This window comes from Myotis brandtii, unplaced genomic scaffold (assembly GCF_000412655.1).
Source record: "Myotis brandtii unplaced genomic scaffold, ASM41265v1 scaffold525, whole genome shotgun sequence".
Lineage (NCBI taxonomy): Eukaryota > Metazoa > Chordata > Mammalia > Chiroptera > Vespertilionidae > Myotis > Myotis brandtii.
In genome coordinates, this window is record NW_005369915.1 from 2077354 (window position 1) to 2096572 (window position 19219).

Genomic DNA, 19219 nt, shown 5'->3' on the forward strand with positions numbered 1-19219 from the left:
ACTGATGGACCCGTCTCCTGAGGTCATCCCTGCCCATCTATTGGTTAGACAACCCGTTGGCTCAGTGCAGCCTGTGGATGTGGCCACAGGAGTCGGTCTGGTTTAGCCCATTCAACGTGAGTGGCTGTGTGTTTCCAGTGCACAGACCAGAAATGTTGGATTGTGGTATTATTGCATGAGACCTTGATGAAAATTTGGAATTTTGAGCGCAATGCTCATTTCGGTATGGTTTTATTTTGAAAACTTCCATTCGTCATGCCTGTTTCTTTTTAACAGTGTGTTAAAAAGGGACTCTCTCTGTCCTAGAGGTTTTCGGAAGACTAAAAAACTGAGGACAGTATAACCGTTACCCAGTAAAGCCTCATCGGGAGCAAAGGTCAGACCCCTGTGCAAAACATGCTAAGAAATTAAGTTTATTCTGCCAGCTTTTGCCCAAGAGCCATGCCTGGGCTGCAGAAGAGAAGAAAGAGGTGAGGAGGTCGGTGGAGAAAAAGAATCCCATGGGGTGCCTCGTGGGGGTTCTGAGCATTTCTCTGCCTACTACATGGGGCTGGGGAGAGTAGGGTGTTCCTTTCACCTTACGCCGGGCAGCTTTGGCAGCATGTGACTTCAGAGGCAGCAGCCACAGGGGTGCCAGCATCGATAAAAGCAGGAGGTCGGGAATACAGTGGCCCTGAGGAGCCCTGTGTGGCCTGATCCTCTCTTTGCCATCTGTTTGGTGTACCTTCAGGTGCATGAGAAGCTTCTGCCGTAGTTCCTTCTAGGAACCCAGGCCTATGGAGGGGAAAATGGGGTGCATCCAGGGTAGCCGAGAGGACAGTCATACCAGATACTCCAAAGGACTCCCAGAAACTATTGGGGGCGGGGGCTTTGAAGATACAGAATGCTAAGGGTCCTGCAAAAACAGGCTGGAAAAAAGAGTACAGAAACATGTGACCAATTTCCCTCAGCCGGTGTTCTCTGCGAGACTTGGCTCACACGCAGAGTAAGGTCAGGTGAGGTCTTCTTTCCCCAGCGTTCCCAGCACACCTGGCATTCCATACGGTGAGGTCAAGCTGCAGGCAGCAGTGATGGACCCGTCTCCTGAGGTTATCCCTGCCCATTTATTGGTTGGACAACCCGTTGGCTCAGTGCAGCCTGTGGATGTGGCCACAGGAGTCGGTCTGTTTTAGCCCATTCAACGTGAGTGGCTGTGTGTTTCCAGTGCACAGACCAGAAATGTTGGATTGTGGTATTATTGCATGAGACCTTGATGAAAATTTGGAATTTTGAGCGCAATGCTCATTTCGGTATGGTTTTATTTTGAAAACTTCCATTCGCCATGCCTGTTTCTTTTTAACAGTGTGTTAAAAAGGGACTCTCTCTGTCCTAGAGGTTTTCGGAAGCCTAAAAAACTGAGGACAGTGTAACCGTTACCCAGTAAAGCCTCATCGGGAGCAAGGGTCAGACGCCTGTGCAAAACATGCTAAGAAATTAAGTTTGTCCTGCCAGCTTTTGCCCAAGAGCCATGCCTGGGCTGCAGAAGAGAAGAAAGAGGTGAGGAGGTCGGTGGAGAAAAAGAATCCCATGGGGTGCCTCGTGGGGGTTCTGAGCATCTCTCTGCCTACTACATGGGGCTGGGGAGAGTAGGGTGTTCCTTTCACCTTACGCCGGGTGAGGAGGGCTTTTGGAGCGCTGCCTGTAGTTCCAGGTGGAGGAAGAAAGAGAAATTGATCACATCCCCTTAGCTACTGCAAGCCTGTGTTGAGGAATGGGCGAAGTGTTAGCCAGGTGAAAGCTTGTGGTTCCTCCCCCACCCCCAGCTTAATTGAGATATAATTGACATATAACATTATGTAAGTTTAAGGTGTACAATGTTTTGCTTGGATGCACTTAGAAATTGCAAAATGATTGTCTCCATATGGTAAGCTCCCACTTTCATTCTGTCACGTAGTTACCATTTCTCTTTTGTGGGGAGAATATTTAAGATCGATTCTCCTAGCAACATTCACGTATGTGGCACATACAGTACTATTAGCTATAATCACCATGCGGTACATTAGATCCCCAAACTTGTTCATCTTTAATTGGTAGTTTATACACTTTGACCAATATCTCTCCATTTCCCTACCCACAATCCCTGCTTGCTGCTACTCTACTCTCTATATCTCTAAGTTTGGCTTTTTTAGGTTCCACAGATGAGTGAGACCATGCATTATTTACCTTTCTCTACCTGACTTATTTCACTTAGCATCATTTCCCCAAGGCCCACCCAAGTTGTAAAAGCCTGTCATTTTGATTATTTAATTATTCCATTAGATTGCTCTCTTTAATGGTTGAAAATAACTTGATGGCTTTTTAGTGTCTAAGAGTGATGGGGAAAGTATCTGCAATTTCACCTCAGAGTAGGGGAGAGGGCCAACGAGGATGTTAAATGGGCAAGGAGAGAAAGAATGACATGGATCCTGTCTTCCCTCTGGCCAGCCTGGTTTATTCAGGCAGCTGGTTCAAAGTATGATTATTATGAAAGTACTAGAGGCCTGGTGCATGGATTTGTGCACTGGTGGGGTCCCTCTGCCTGCCTGTGTCCTCTTGCAATCCAGGACCCCTCGGGGGATGTAGTAGTGGCAGGTGGCTGTGAAGGAGCCTGAGCCCACGCCACTCCCAATCATCCTGGCCCACTGCGCCTGCCGCTGCCGCTGCTCGGTAGTGCTGCTGCGGAGGCGGGAGAGGCTTGTGCCACCGCAGCTGCACTTGCCAGCTATGAGCCCGGCATCTGGCCCCGTCAGTCAGCTGAGCAGCGCTTCCGCTATGGGAGCACACTGATCACCAGAGGGCAGCTCCTGCATTGAGCGTCTTCCCCCTGGTGGTCAGTGCGTGTCATAACGACCGGTTGTTCGGTCACTTAGGCTTTTATATATGTAGATATTTATTGTTGCTTCAGTTTTATTCTTATTCAATTTTATTTTTTCATAAAATCAATGGAGAGTTCAGGAGGATCGATAGAAAAAAGATGAAGGCAAGAGAGACATCCACAGCTTATTATTGCTGGTATTTTTTTTTTAAATATATTTTATTGATTTTTCACAGAGAGGAGGGGAGAGAGATAGAGAGTTAGAAACATCGATCAGCTGCCTCCTGCACATCTCCCACTGGGGATGTGCCCGCAACCCAGGTACATGCCCTTGACCGGAATCGAACCTGGGACCTTTCAGTCCACAGGCCGACGCTCTATCCACTGAGCCAAACCGGTTTCGGCACCCACAATCCCTGCTTGCTGCTACTCTACTCTCTATATCTCTAAGTTTGGCTTTTTTAGGTTCCACAGATGAGTGAGACCATGCATTATTTACCTTTCTCTACCTGACTTATTTCACTTAGCATCATTTCCCCAAGGCCCACCCAAGTTGTAAAAGCCTGTCATTTTGATTATTTAATTATTCCATTAGATTGCTCTCTTTAATGGTTGAAAATAACTTGATGGCTTTTTAGTGTCTAAAAGTGATGGGGAAAGTATCTGCAATTTCACCTCAGAGGAGAGGAGAGGGCCAACGAGGATGTTGAATGGGCAAGGAGAGAAAGAATGACATGGATCCGGTCTGCCCTCCGGCCAGCCTGGTTTATTCAGGCAGCTGGTTCAAAATATGATTATTATGAAAGTACTAGAGGCCTGGTGCATGGATTTGTGCACTGGTGAGGTCCCTCTGCCTGCCTGTGTCCTCTTGCAATCCAGGACCCCTCGGGGGATGTAGTAGTGGCAGGTGGCTGTGAAGGAGCCTGAGCCCACGCCACTCCCAATCATCCTGGCCCACTGCGCCTGCCGCTGCCGCTGCTCGGTAGTGCTGCTGCGGAGGCGGGAGAGGCTTGTGCCACCGCAGCTGCACTTGCCAGCTATGAGCCCGGCATCTGGCCCCGTCAGTCAGCTGAGCAGCGCTTCCGCTATGGGAGCACACTGATCACCAGAGGGCAGCTCCTGCATTGAGCATCTTCCCCCTGGTGGTCAGTGCGTGTCATAACGACCGGTTGTTCGGTCACTTAGGCTTTTATATATGTAGATATTTATTGTTGCTTCAGTTTTATTCTTATTCAATTTTATTCCAATGGGAAGGGTAGCGGTCGTACGCCAATTACCATGTTTCTCTTTTATTAGTGTAGATATTTATTGTTGCTTCAGTTTTATTCTTATTCAATTTTATTTTTTCATAAAATCAATGGAGAGTTCAGGAGGATCAATAGAAAAAAGATGAAGGCAAGAGAGACATCCATAGCTTATTATTGTTGGTATTTTTAATCCCTAAAGGCTGGTTGCTGAAGATCGATAGAAAAAAGATGAAGGCAAGAGAGACATCCACAGCTTATTATTGCTGGTATTTTTTTTTTAAATATATTTTATTGATTTTTCACAGAGAGGAGGGGAGAGAGATAGAGAGTTAGAAACATCGATCAGCTGCCTCCTGCACATCTCCCACTGGGGATGTGCCCGCAACCCAGGTACATGCCCTTGACCGGAATCGAACCTGGGACCTTTCAGTCCACAGGCCGACGCTCTATCCACTGAGCCAAACCGGTTTCGGCTATTGCTGGTATTTTTAATCCCTAAAGGCTGGTTGCTGAAGATCAAGAATGAGAGAGATCAGCCTGGCAGTGGAGGCAACTTCCTGGACAAGGAGACATGTCATAGTGCCCCTGTGCTCCCCTCTCTATAGTAAATGCCATTGTCTCTTAAGCTCAGAAGAGCCCCCTAAGGGGGGTATAATCCTTCTACTTCATGGATGAGGAAATTGAGCCTTGGACAAGTTAAGCAGCTTGGGCCGTGCCATAAGCTCTTAAACAGCTGAGTGGGAACTCTGCCCCTCCATCTTATTCTCCTGCCCAGCTGATTCATGCTGGGTCTTAGATGTGTCTTTCCGCTCTGGTTACTTTAAGAGGGCACTTCTCTTACCATGACACTTGCTGGCTTTTATTGAGCCCTGAAGATATTTCAGTCACTGTTCTATGCACTTCGTTTAATACTCCTATCAGCTCTACAAGATAAATGCTACTGTGATCCTCATTTTACAAATGCAGAGAGCCAGGCAAACTTGCCTGAAAGCCACAGAGCTGGTAAGTAGTGGAGCGAGGACTTCTATTCAGGCAGCCTAGTGCTGCAAGCAGGCCCTTAGCCAGCATGCTCTACCGCCGTGGAAGGCACCAGGGCTGAAAGGAAAGAGGATGTGCCCACTGGCCTTCCAGCCTTACAGGAATGAGAGCAGGAACAGTCTTTCATCTGCTGCCTCCTCCATGGCCTGCTCCCTGCTGCTTTCCTCTCTTCTCAACGGGAGGGGCTCCAGGTGAATCACCCCTTCCATCTGAGCCTGGATGTTATCACTCATCTCTCCTCTGGGACTTTGCTCCATATAAACCTCTCTACTATGCCTTCTGCCATGATTTAAGAGACAAGCTGTCTCAATAGGTCATTTTGGCTGGAGAAAGGGCCATTTGGGGAGGCCAGACTGGATGAGGAGGCAGACAAAAATGTAAAGTGCTCCACAGAAGAAATAAATAAGCATTTGCTGGAGGGAAGAGGAGGGTCTTGACTACATGAGGATGAAGCAGGACTCCAAGTAGAAGGAAGAGCCAAAGAGAATTGTTTGAAGGTCAAATTGGTCAAGGAACTTTTAAGAAAGGGACTCTCTTTCAACAGTTGTGGTTTTCTGTAATAAGCTGTGATGTAATGTCCCAACCCTCCAGTAAAGTCAGCTACATACCGTCTTGAACTGGTGGCACTTTGGGAAGGGAAGGGTTTGAAGTGGTGGCCTGAGGGCAATACCTCAGGGAATAAATACCTGCAGCTCTTCTTGAGGTTGGACCACAAAGCAGAGGTGAAGACAGGGGAAGCGAGGGTCTGTGATGATTAGAAGTGTGAGTCAACACTCCTTTCCAAGGCACTTTGGTGTGTTGGGAGGAAAACTGGATTTACTAGGATGTGTAGGATGGGTGTTTGAGCCAATTTCTACCTGATTCTTAAGGACCAATTGACCACAACAATCTGAAGAACTTGGGCTTACCTAGAGTTGCATCTCTCGCCTTGTTCCACAATCTCAACTTCTCTCGCTACAGGCCCTTTAACTCCTCCTTGGTCTTTATCTTCATCTCAGCCACTCCCATTTAAATGCAGGATTTATTTTCTTTTCTGTTCTGACTTTGGCTCCATTTCCTGGCTTCTGATTTTCTCTCTTCTTCACAACTCATCAATTCAGAAATGGCTTCCTGGGTAAAAACCTCCCTCGGCCAAGCAACTCCTGGAAACACCCCTTCTGTTTTCTACTCCACCCTCACCCCTCATTCAGCTTATCCTAAGGGGTCCATATGCAAAAACTGGGAGTAGGTTGGGATTTCTGAAGATGTATCTTCTGGAGGTGGTGTATCAGTTAGGGTTCAGCTGGTCATTTTAAAACAGAAAGGCATTGCCCTAGTCCAGTGGTCGGCAAACTGCGGCTCGTGAGCCACATGCGGCTCTTTGGCCCCTTAAGTGTGGCTCTTCCACAAAATACCGACTTCTGCGCATGGGCCACGAAGTTTCAATCACTGCCCTAGCCGGTTTGGCTCAATGGATAGAGCATTGGCCTGTGGACCAAAGGGTCCTGGGTTTGATTCAGGTCAAGGGCACATACCTTGGTTGCAGGCTTCTCCCCGGCCTGGGCCCGTGCCCTGGACAGGGCTCATGTAGGAGATAACCAATCAATGTGTTTCTCTCACATCGATGTTTCTCTGTTTTTCCCTCTCTCTTCCATGCTCCCCAAAAATCAATGGAAAAAATATCCTCTGGAGAGGCTTAAAAAAATAATAAACCAGAAAGGCATTTATTAAGGAGTATTCAGTGGTTTACAGAATTATTAGGAAGGTTGAGTTTATAGGAACAGCTCTCAAAGCCATGCTCCAGAACAGGGACACCAAAGTAGCTACTCAGTCTTCTGTAATCAGGAAGCTGCTTACCAGATGTGGAAACTGCTGCTACAGCTGCTGGCTCCAGAACCACCCACCGCTGCCACAGTCGGGAAGCCAGTACAATCAGGGTGCACGGTCAGTCCGAACACCAACATCATCAAGAATATGCCATAATCGGTGAGCCCCTGATGCTTGCCAGCTCTGGAACCCATACTTGCCGCATGGATGGCTTGCACCTTGCCACTAGCAGCTGGTTACTGGGACCGTACTATATCCGCCATGGTGGAGTTTGCCTGCAGAAATAGCAGAAGCAGAAGTGTAGCCTCCATCCCACTCTCTACCTCAAATCTTGCACTAGTGATTCCAGCCAGTGGAATCCAAGTGATATCCAGAACTCTAGCTGTAGGAAGGCTGGGAAGTACTGTTTCGTTTTCTGACCTCCTCTGCAGGCAGGCACACCAGCAAGGAGTTGGAAGAGATGGTGTACTTTGATCAATTGTGTTTACCACAGAGGGTTATCCTGGCTCTTTGGAACATCTTTCTCCAAATAGATTTATTACCCACTTCTTTGGAATGAGTGAGCATAGCCTTATTTGGCTCAGGGAAGGATGACTCATTATCAGACTATTATTTATCATAGGTTGCATATTCTCCTCTTCCAACTTATTGATTCACAGTAACTTAGTAATGGCTATGAGTAGATAAACAACCCCCTTCCCTCCAGGGCTCTAAGCCTTGGATAGGCTTGTTTGGCGCAAGGCCCACCAGGTAGATCTCTTTTCTGGGGCAGTACCGAAAGCAGAAGGAATAAAACACTTCAGATTTCCCCCTCCTAGGGAAATAAAAGAAGCAGCAAGTCCAGTAGTACTTTATTTTCAGTGCCGTATTTTAATTATTTCCATCTCTCGTGCAGCTTGAAGCAGCATGCCCTATCTTTTCTCTAGTTTTTTTCTTTCTCCATCTTTGAGTGTTCTCCAGTTATGTCCAGCTGGTTCCAGTTGTTAGTATACTCTTCCCAAGATAGTCCAGTTCTACTGGAAACAGGAAATACTGGAAACCTCACTAGAAAATCAGGTCCATTTCTGGCCTAGTTTTGCCAGAGTTTTGATAAGCATCCAAACTTTTGCTTGTTTATTCAAATTGAGCTTCTGAATCTCTTGAGGTTTGCTCTTTGCAATTGGTAAGCCAACAGCCTGAAGGAGAAAAAAAATCACACATTTTCTGGCCAATCCTTGCAAAAATGCCTATCTTTTCTCTCTGCCAGGTTCACTAAGTTGCACATGTTCCGAAGCTAAGGCTGACTGGTTGAAACTGGGAAGACAATTTTTAACAACTAAACAATCCAACAGTGAAAATTATGTGAGTCATTTCAATAGCAAATTAAATATTATATTTCCTTATTTAAGGTGATGGAGAAATACGTGCATTATTTAAAATTATATGCATTGAGTCTCAAACATATACTTTGACTTATATTAATAGGTGGGGATCGATCGTGGAATCATAGAACTTATATTTAGAAGGGAACATCCAGTTACCCTCATTCCTGATAGGTAATCTTCAGTTATCATGGGTCAGTGGGTATTACTATAAATATGCTTTAGATTTTCACCCAATATTAGAATCTCCTTGGTTAAAATAAGTGCAATTTGTTTAGAGGAAGGCAATAACTAATATTAAGAAAGAAAACAATGTTAAAATGTCCCTACATAAGGACTTGGTGTTGATTCAAATTGTGGAGTTAGTGACATAAACTTGGGCAAGTTATTTAACGTTTTTGAACTTGTTCACTGACATATATGTAGTTCAACCTTTTCTGTTTTCACCAACCTGTTGGTTAAAAGAGGTCACCTTTAGGTAACGAAGCATATTCTACTCATTCTTATTTCATCTAGGCAATGAGATACTCAAATTTTCTAAGAGTCTTGGGGAGTCTCGCATTAACTCTATGATGAATCCACTGAGCAATCATGTTAACTACCACATGGAGTAGTAGTCAAATTTTCAATTTTTCCCCTCCTGATGGACATCATTATATCTTCTGGCTACCATTGGGCAGTAATGACTCCTGTGGGGATTCCCTTTCTAATGCCATATTTATCCTGGTGTAGTCATCAATATGCTGCATGCCCTGAGCCACCAATGCTTTAAGGTAGTTTGTAGCCAAGTGGGGATGAGGCTGCCTCACTCCATCCATGTATTATGTAGGTTGTTCTTGTTTGCAGGTTAATGGAAAACTCAACCCAATCTGGATCAAACAAGTGGAATGTAGTAGAAGTCCAAAGGTAAGAAGACTTACGTTCCAGTGAGGATTAGGTTAAGCTAAGAGGAACAGAGATCCAAACTAAAAGTGGCTTAAATGAGCTTTGTTTCTCTCACACACATACAAGGCCAGAGATAGGAAGACCAGAGCTTCTATCACAACTGTGCTCAACAAAAATGTGGACAAGCTTCCAGCTCCTTCCAGGCTCTTCCTGCTCACTGCTCTGTTGTTTCCAAAAAGGGTAGGGACTATTGTCATAGTCCAAGATGGTGGCCAGAGCTCCAGTCATTGTATACATGCTCCCACAGGAGGAAGGAGGAAAGGATGAAGAAAATGTCACGAACCAGCAGTCTTCTAGGAAGGTTCCTAGAAGCTGCCACATGACATTTCTGCTGATATTCCATCAGCTAGAGCTTAGTCACATGGACATGCCAAATTGCAAAAAGAAGTCTTTATTCTGGATGGCCCCGTGCCCAGCTATAAGAAGGGCTCTAATACATGGACGATGGGGTGAATAAAATCAGGAGGGATAGTTGCTGCCAGAGCACGTCTCAGGGTGATGAACTCCAGAGGCTTCAACTCTGTTTTCTTATGATTCTCTTGGCTTTGTTCTACTCTGTGTTTTGGCTTCATTTGAATTTGGTCAACAAAACAACTGAAGCCTGTCGAGAACATGCCCACCATGGCATGTCCAGAGAGAGGAGGTTGCTTCTGGAAATTCTCCTAAAGGAATGTGAGAGGATTTTCCCACAAGATCCTAGCAAAGCTTGATTGCACCTGCCCCCTCTTCTCCCCCCGCCCCAACACACACACAATTGAGACAATAAATGGCAAGGGGGGAGGGATGACATCAACACCACTCAAGCCTACCATCAGAGTGAGTGTGGTGCCAGTTTCCCCAGAATAAGTTTTCTCTTTTATGAGGAAGAGTGAAGAACTGAACAAAGTTGGGATTATGTTAGGAAAGAAGAAAGGAGGAGAATAGATGTGAATAGATGGGCAGAAGACTTTCTAGTCTTGGCCAATGATGGGGGCACTAAAGCTTGCTGTTTATGGTCTATGGACATACACAGTTTTTAGAGAAATGGCTCTTATTTTATTTTATTTTTGCTTATTTGTTTGTTTTTATCTTCGTAGGACCCAGACACAAATTCTTATGAGTGGCTTCAAAGATGTCATATTTTATTGACCCTCTCAATAGGATCAAAATCATTGTGCTCAACTTCCCTTAGTGGGTTCTCCCTCAAAAAGCTCTTCACCCTTTCATACAAATGGACATCTACTGGGCACAGCATGATAGACATAGATTAATTCCACATTGAAACCTACACAGTATATAAAGTGGGAATAGTAGTCACTCACCTCAAAATGTTATTATGAAAATTAAATATATGGCCTTTGAGTGTAGGTTCTCCTTTCTTCACATCAGCAAATCCCCAGAGCACAGTGTGAGATGCCTGGTAGTAAATAATACATAGCTGTTCGATGTTTTTGGCACTAGATTAAGAAGACAGCACATGTAGAGTTACTGAGTGTACAGTGGGAATATTATAAATGCGAGTTCTCTTGCTGGAGAGGCTCTAAATCTCATCAGTCACTTTTACTCCAGAGGAATTCCAACAACTGAGAACTATTAATTGAGCCCCTGGTTTATATCAAACATCAAGACTGAATTCATTTTTTAATGACCCCCAAATTCTCATCCCACGAGTCGTCTTCCTTTCATTGCCATCCAGTGCAGAGAAGTTTTGTTGAGGTTGCAAACAAAAATAATTAAGGCCAGTATAGCAGTATGGAAATCGAGGCAAACCTGTGTAAATTGACACTTGTAATAGTTATTGAATGAAACATTATTTTAATGAAGAAGGAGGTGATTGTTGGTAAATACAATGAGTCCAGTCTAGCAGTATGGAAATCAAGGTGAATCTGTGTAAATTGGTTTGACACTTGCAATAGTTATTGAATGAAACATTGTTTTAATGAAGAAGGAGGTGATTGTTGGTAAATACAATTTAACTATAATGAAATTGTAAAAAATTGTGTTTTATTATTGATCTTACAAGGACTGTAAGTAAGAAAAGAAATGTGGGAATTATAGGCCATTTTCTTTTTATTAGACACTTAATTATAGTCTTTTCAGACAAGGCATGGATATTTCTTGGGTTGTTTAAACTTTGTCTAATCAGATTACCTTAGAATGTTTGCAGTATTGTGTGTGTGTTTCTAGTTTTTTGTTTTGTTTTGTTAATCCTCACATGAGGATATTCAGTATTGTGTGTGTGTTTTTCTAGTTTTTTGTTTTGTTTTGTTTTGTTAAATATCCTCACATGAGGATATTTTTCCAGAAACATCAATGTAAGAGAGACACGTCGATTGGTTGCCTCCCGCATGCAGCCCTACAATAGCCGGGGATCAAGCCTGCAACCGAGGTACATGCCCTTGGCGAGGGCCGATGCTCTATCCACTGAGCCAAATTGGCTAGGGCTTTTTTTTTCCCTATTTTGAATGGCAGTTATCCTATTGGTACTTTATACATTAGTCTTCAGGTGTATTCTAAAGGTTAAAGGCTCTCTGCTATAAGTTTATATATTTGCTCAATATGGCATTGACATGTGTGAAATTAAATCATGCTAAATAACTCACTAAGAACAATGTGAAAAAGCTCTTTCAGCAGACAGAATTGATTTTCTTTTTTGTTCCCCAAGAAGATACCATAAATTAGTCATTCTATACCTAGGGTGAGAATTAGGGGTTGTTTCTCCAGGGGCTGGTTGGGAGATGAGCTCCTCTCTCTCCTCCAGCCTTATTCAATGACATCTTCTCTCCAAGCTCAGTCCCCAGGCTCAGTCCTGGGGGAGAACACCCCCCTTAGATTTCACCAGAAATGATATGAAACTCACAGGCCAGAGTTTTCCTATTGGGAAAATTGTTAGTGTTTACACGTAGAAATGATCTCTGCATTCTTTTAACTTCTAATTTTGAATCTCCCATTTGCTCATCCACAGGTATTCTTGGAGCATCGTTTTATAGTGATGAATAGGACAGAGGAGGCCTCTGTTCTCATAAGGTTCACATGTTCAGGAAAGAGACTGACCAAAACCTGGTAAGTAAGAAATTAAATAACCATGAGACAGTAACCAGATTGCTGTAAGAAACTGAAACAAGGTGCAGAGGCAGAGAGTGAATGAGCCCCACATTCAATGGCCCGCAGGAAGGCCTCTTAGGGAGGTGTTGGCTCTGGGATCTGGTTGAAGGTGTTTTACCACTTTCTACCTTGAATCATAGTTACTGATTTTAATCTCCCATTTTATATTCTAAACTTCTTAAGGGCATTATCCTTATCTAATTCATCTTTGTATCCTGCAGAGCTTACCCCTTGGGCCTTCTACTCAAAAGGTATTCAAGCAACAGTTGCTAAATCAGTGATGATTATCTCACATACACCTACAAAGCTCTCAGAGCTAAGGATTATTAATATACACAGAGAGCTCAAGTCACATGATTTAGGTAGAACGTGGGGTATTGGGATTCAAACCAACTCCAGCATACTGGTCGTTCTGGCACTCCAGAGGTAGTTTTTGTTGTTGTTTTGTGTGTGTGAGTGTGTGTGTGTGTGTGTGTGTGTGTGTGCGCTTAGCAGTGTGAGAATTAAATTTTAGGTATGGAACTTCAAACTTTTTGAAATCATGGAAATACCAGCTTCACAAATATGGAAGACCAGGATCAGGAAGTTGACAATTCTGCAGTCTGACTGTCAGGAAATGATGGTTTAGGTGGGATGCAGAGCAGGAGTGTAGATTTTTTTTATCTGGGTAATAATGATCAGTTTTTTGTGCGTTTTTAAGACATATATTTTAAGTGATTTCAGAGAGGAAGGAAGAGATAGAAACATCAATGATGAGAGAGAATTACCGATCGGCTGCTTCCTGCACACCCCACACTGGGGATTAACCCTGCAACCTGGGCATGTGCCCTGACCGGGAATTGAACAATGACCCAATGACCTCCTGATTCATAGGTTGACACTCAACCATGATGCCACGCCAGCTGGGCTAATGATCCCTTTTTAGAGCCTCAGAGTGGAAAAGGGTTTGGCTGTTTGAAATTTAATTCTAATTATTTATGTTCTAGAAAAGCCCAACACTTTCAACGAAGTAGGGGAATGGTATCATGGAAATGCAGAACATAAATGAAATAAATTCTTTGGTTATTACTTGATTGCTCTTTTGTGACTTTTATTGGACTTTTTGACATTTTCATCTAAGTTGGAAATCTGTCTTTGTTTTTAAAGGTATCCATCCCAGGGAAGAAGATGGCAACAGGCAGTATTTGGGGAACTATTAATCAGAAAAGCAGTGTTTCATTAGAGAAGGAAAATACACAAAGTTTAATTATGGATACAGAATGTGTTAAGTTCATGAATTCATGGGAACTTGCACCAAACAGCAAGTCACTGTGGGAGAGCGGAGTAGAGAAGAATGGGGAGGCTGTTAAATGTTTATATTCTTTTGCTTGCAAGAGTGTGATGAGCCAACAACACAGTTGGAGTTCAACCAGAGGGAGCATTCCTGGTGCTTCCTCCTCTGTGTGAATGATATTGTCATGAGAAAAGTCACATGCAAATGAAGGAGGCTATAATTGGGGGTGGGGGGAGTAACATCCCTTTGGGAAAGGTTAGCTGAGGAGTTTGGGAAGATTTGTGCACTGAACAAAGGATGAGATTACAAGGATCTTATAGCCCAAATGCAAATAATTGTACTTGAGACTCTGGACTTGGAAACTTCTTGAGTAATGCAGACCTGGTACATTTCTTTCTGACTTAATCACACGTAGTGTAAATTTGACAAATGTGTGTGAATGCACACTGCCTTACTTTTTCCAGTGGTGGGCCTCCTGTATGGAGGACACAGTGACTAGTCCTCTGATGGCTTTATTGTGTTGACTTGAACTATCAGCAATCGTGAAGACTTGCTACTGTTATTACTTTTCCTGCTTCTATTTGCTACCAAGAACAGTCTAGCCCACCAAAAGTGTTTGGGATTGGGTAGAAGGTGACCTCCTAGTATCTATGCAGGTGTGTAGTCCCCTTCCTTGAGTGTGGGATGGACTTACTAACTTCTAACAAATAGAATATGGCAGAAAATAATTGGATGTTATGAAAATAGTAGGTTATAAAAAAAGACTGTATCTTCTTGGGCACACACTCCCTCTCTCTCATTTAGATCTCTCAATCTAGGGGGAGTAAGCTTCCAGGTAGTGAGCAGCCCTGTGGAGAGGCCCAAGTGGCAAGGAGCTGATATCTCTAGCCAACAGCCAGCAAGGACCTGTGGCCTACCAACCGTCATGTTGATGGTGGTGGAAATTAGGCTCTTCCACGGGATCATTAGGAAGGAAATCCAGGGACCCACGCACGGGAGTTTATGTGTGGCAAGATGATTTATTGGGGTGGAAATAGACTCCTGGGTTTCCAATGTCCCATCTCTATCTGTCCTGCCATAGAAAAAGACTCAACTGAGTCTTCAGCAAGGCCAAAGCAAAGACCAGTATCCAGAGTTTCTGTTTTATATTAGAACTTAATTCTTTGGAGCCCTTATGGTCTGCAGCCCCAGTTGCTGCTAGACCTACATGGTCACTTGCTCCTGAGCATGAGAGTGTGTGACGAACAGGTGAGTGCATTACAGGGTGGGCATGAGAGAGAGAGAGAGCTTCTTTGTTAAACTGGGTCTTTAACCAGGAGCTTACTCAAAATAACCAATCAACTTCCCAAGCTTTCATGGGCTTCTGGTGGGTCCAATCCCTAGCCAATGATCCCTTTCCCAGGTTAGACTGACAGGCCTCTATGGTCAAGTCCCTCCCCTGTGTCATCGTCACTTATGTTGCTCATGTGTTTACCTCTCCCTGCTGCTCTTCACCCCCTGACCATCCTGTAATGGAGGGCAGACTGCTTTCTACATGGGGGAAGGGAGGGTTGTTAAGCTGCAGCATCCTGAAGCAAACAGGCTCATGCTCCCCACCTGATCATGTTTAACAATGTCAAACAGGCTCATGCTCCCCTTTGCTTCCTTTCCTTTATTAATAATTAGAGGCCCGGTGCACAAATTCATTCACCAGTGGGGTCCCTTTCCTGGCCTATGGGATCGGGCCGAAACTGGCTCTCCGACATCCCCCAAGGGGTCCCAGATTGTGAGAGGGTGCAGGCCAGGCCGAGGGACCCCACTGGTGCACTATCGGGGCTGGGGAGGGATGCAGGAGGTTGGCCAGTCAAGGAGAGACTGCGGGAGGGCTCCAGGGCATGTCCAGCCCATCTCACTCAGTCCTGATCAGCAAGCTAACCTACCAGTCGGAGCATCTGCCCCCTGGTGGTCAGTGCACGTCATAAGGAGTGGTTGAGTGGCCTTAGCATATCATTAGCATATTATGCTTTGATTGGTTGAACGGCCGACCAGTCGACCGGACACTTAGTATATTAGGCTTTTATTACATAGGACTAGCTAACTACAGTAACAGTGTGAGTGAGATTGGAAGTGGCTCCTTTTCTGGTCAAGTCTTCCGATGACTGCAGCCACAGCTGATACCTTGATTGCAGTTCTGTGGGAGACCCTCAGTTAGAAGCTCCCAGTTAAGCCTTGCCTGGGTTCCTGATCCTCACAAACTGTAAGGTGATATAAATATTTGTTGTTTTTAGTTGTAAGGTGTGGGATAATTTGTTATGCAACAAGAGATAACTAAGAGAGGAAAAAGGGAGGATCAACAGTGATACGTGAAAGAGAGAGAAACAACTTGAATGAAGCATTCCAACTCATAGTGAATTTTAAAACAATTCATCATTAAATTTGCTTGGTTGTGATTCTGAAAGCTACGCTAATATTTGTTTAAATTTTTTTTATATAAAATATGAAGGACTTAGAGTATATTTTTACATCTATCGCTTTACTAATATTCTCTATTTGAAGAGTCATTCTTCTCATACATTTCTCTAGTTCTTTAGAAATGATTTCCTTTGGTTCTTTAAACATATGTAAAATAGTTGATTTCAGGTAGGTGGAGATGGAAAAGGGTATATTGGAGATAAATGGTGATGGAAAAAATAATAACATAAAATAAAGGGGAAAAACTTAAAAAGTAAAAGAGTTGATTTCAAGTCTTGGTCTAGTAAGTATAATATCTGTGCTTCTGAGAACACAATTTCTACTGACTACTTTTTTCCTGTTTAAAGGTCATTCTTTCTTGTTTCTTTGCATTTCTTATATTTTTTTGTTGAAACTGGACATTTCAAATGAGATAATGTAGCAATTTTGGAAATCAGATTCTCCCCTATTCCCAATGTTTGTTGTTGTTGCTGTTTGTCATATTGTTTGTTCATTTTGTGACTTCTCTGAATGAATTATTTCTAGGAAGTCTACAGTCTTTGTCATCATTAAATTCTCTGTTCCCTCTACCAATATCCATTAGCAAGTCATTAGAAGGCTCTATATCCAAAATGTAGTCAAAATCTCTACCCCCTTCTCCAGCTACCACCCGCCCAAGCGCCTGCTTCTCTCTTCTAGAATTCTCCTAAGTGGACTTCATGCTTCCTCTTTTGCCCCTCCACAATCTATTTTCCATATAGCAGCCAGGAGGGTCTGGCTTTTTTTCAATTCATCTTGATACCCTCCTTTAAGGCTCCATACTGTGTATTGCACACAGTAAGGATTAAATCAATATCTCCTTGCACGTGGTAAATTAGATTCTGTTACTCCTCTGCCTGAAACTCTCCAGTGGCTTCCCATTTGCACTTAGAATAAAACATACACTTCCCTTCCAAGACATCTGGAGGCCTGGCAGAGATAGCTCCTCTCCACCTCTCTGACCTCATGTCCTCCCACTCTTGCCCTCACTCAGGGGGCTATAGCTCTCTGGGTTTCCTCCAATTGCTTATACACACCAGGACTTCTTCATCTTGACGTCCCTGGACTTTTTCCTTTCTTGCTTGGACTATTCAGCCTAATAACTTCATGTGACTGCCTCCTCTGTATTATTCACTTCTCAGCTCCCGTGGTATGTCCTCAGAAAGGTCTTCCTTGACCACCCTGTCCAAGTCAATTTCAAGTCCTCAAGTCAATCCCACAATCCTCTTTCATTGTCCTCACAGTATTAGAAATTATCTCATTAGTTTCATTGTTTTCAAGTGGTAGTCTGAACATAAACACGGTGGGAGCAGGGATCTTGGCTGTATTATTTTCCAGGACCTAGAACAATGCTGGACATGTAGAAAGTAGTAAGTGCTCAATCAATATTTGTCAAATAAATGAAGGAATAATAATTCCTTAAATAAAGGAAAGTGAATGGATATATATACAAAGGTAATACAGAAAAATGTGTGGGCATGATGCATATTAAGAGGGAGGTCTAGCCCTAGCTGGTAAAATAATTACAATAGTAGTAATAGCTATTATAAAAGCATCAGATGTAACTGGTCCCTAGGAGCAGTCTTTGTTCTCATCTTGTTACCATAAAATAGAACTTGGATCTTTGTCACACCCTCCCCAAAACAAAACAAAAATAAATTTTAAAAAATGAATTTCAGAAAGCATTGGTAAGCAGTAATCAAGTATGTGTGAGGCCTATTGTAAACCCTTTACATGTATTAACACATTAAATTCTGTTAAGAACTTTATGAGGTACGTGCTATTATTGTCTTTGTTTTACAGATAAGAAAACCAAAGCATGCAGATGCTAGATTAAATCACTCAAAGTTGCACAGCCAGTTTAGGAGTTGAAACAAAGCATCTGGCTCTAGAGTCTAAATTCCCAACCAGCACACGAAGGGAAAAGCTGGAGAAGGCACGGGAGAGAAATGGTGGAGGGGGTTACATCACACAGCATCTCAGGTCTTCCTGCAACGTTTCTTCTCAGCTAATAGCTCTGTTGCCCGCACCATCCCCGTGAAATAGACAGGCACCAGCAATTCTAGCCTCTACTGAATTCTCTTCTCCTCCCTCCCCCACTCTTTCTCTTCCTTCTTCCTTTTCTTTAAGCAACACAAGCTAGCTCTCTAAAACCTCCCAACTTGTACACTCACTTGTCAATGTAAGAAGTGTCTGAACCTGTAAGAATTTTTATGAGTTTATTTGAGCCAAACTGATAACAATTGCCGGGAAGCAAAATCTTAACGAGTTGAGAAAATGCTCCAGATAATGGCAGTTTTGCACCTTATTTTATACATTACAATGAAAGGAGGAGGAGTAAGGGGATTACATGAAATCCATTGGTGATAGATTAAAGGAAGAGAAGTAAGGGGGTTACATGAAATCTATTGGTGATAGATTAGGATGTGAGAGAAGGCAAAGGGGGGCGGAATCTCTGGGATTAGATAAAAAGTAAAACAAATAGACACATACTTATTATACATCGGTGTGTACAGGATGGTTAACAGTTAACAACACAATAACAATAACAATGAGGGAATTTGAGGTCTCTGTTCCGGTACAGGGGTTATGCTTTGAGGGGTCCGAAGGAAAGAAATTATTTTGATAATTCCAAGGTATGTTATCAGATATGCTATCACAAAAGCAAAAAAAAAAAAAAAAAAGGCTCATTTAAAATGTATTTGCTTGACCTTTGTAGGGAAAAATACTGGCCTAGCTACCTAGTTACCATCAATAAAACAACAAACAACAAGTGCTGGTGAGGATGTGGAGGAAAAAATCCCTAGTAGAGTGCTGGAGAGAATGCAGACTGGTGCAACCACTATGGAAAACAGTGAGGAGTTTCCTCAATTAAAAAAATAACCTAAGAAACCCAAAACACCATTAAATATATATATATATATATATATATATACCCCTATGTTCATAGCACATTATTTACAATAGCTAAGATCTAGAAGCAGCCCAAGTGCCCATCAGTAGATGAATGGACCAAAAAGATACAGTACATTTACATCGTGGAATACTATGCAGCTATAAAAAAGAAGGATCTCTTCCCCTTTGAGATAGCATGGAGGGATCTGGAGAGTATTATGCTAAGCAAAACAAGCCAGTCAGAGAGAGACAAGTATCACATGATCTC

General features: G+C 43.3%; 1 long non-coding RNA gene across 1 annotated transcript in view; it reads right to left on the reverse strand.

The window, feature by feature from the left end:
* Positions 1-16896: 16896 nt before the first annotated feature.
* Positions 16897-19219, reverse strand: part of LOC106728048 — a 17382-nt gene continuing 15059 nt past the window's right edge. The window contains exon 3 of the long non-coding RNA XR_001364294.1: positions 16897-16907. This is a non-coding gene — a long non-coding RNA (uncharacterized LOC106728048). The remainder of the gene's footprint in view (positions 16908-19219) is intronic.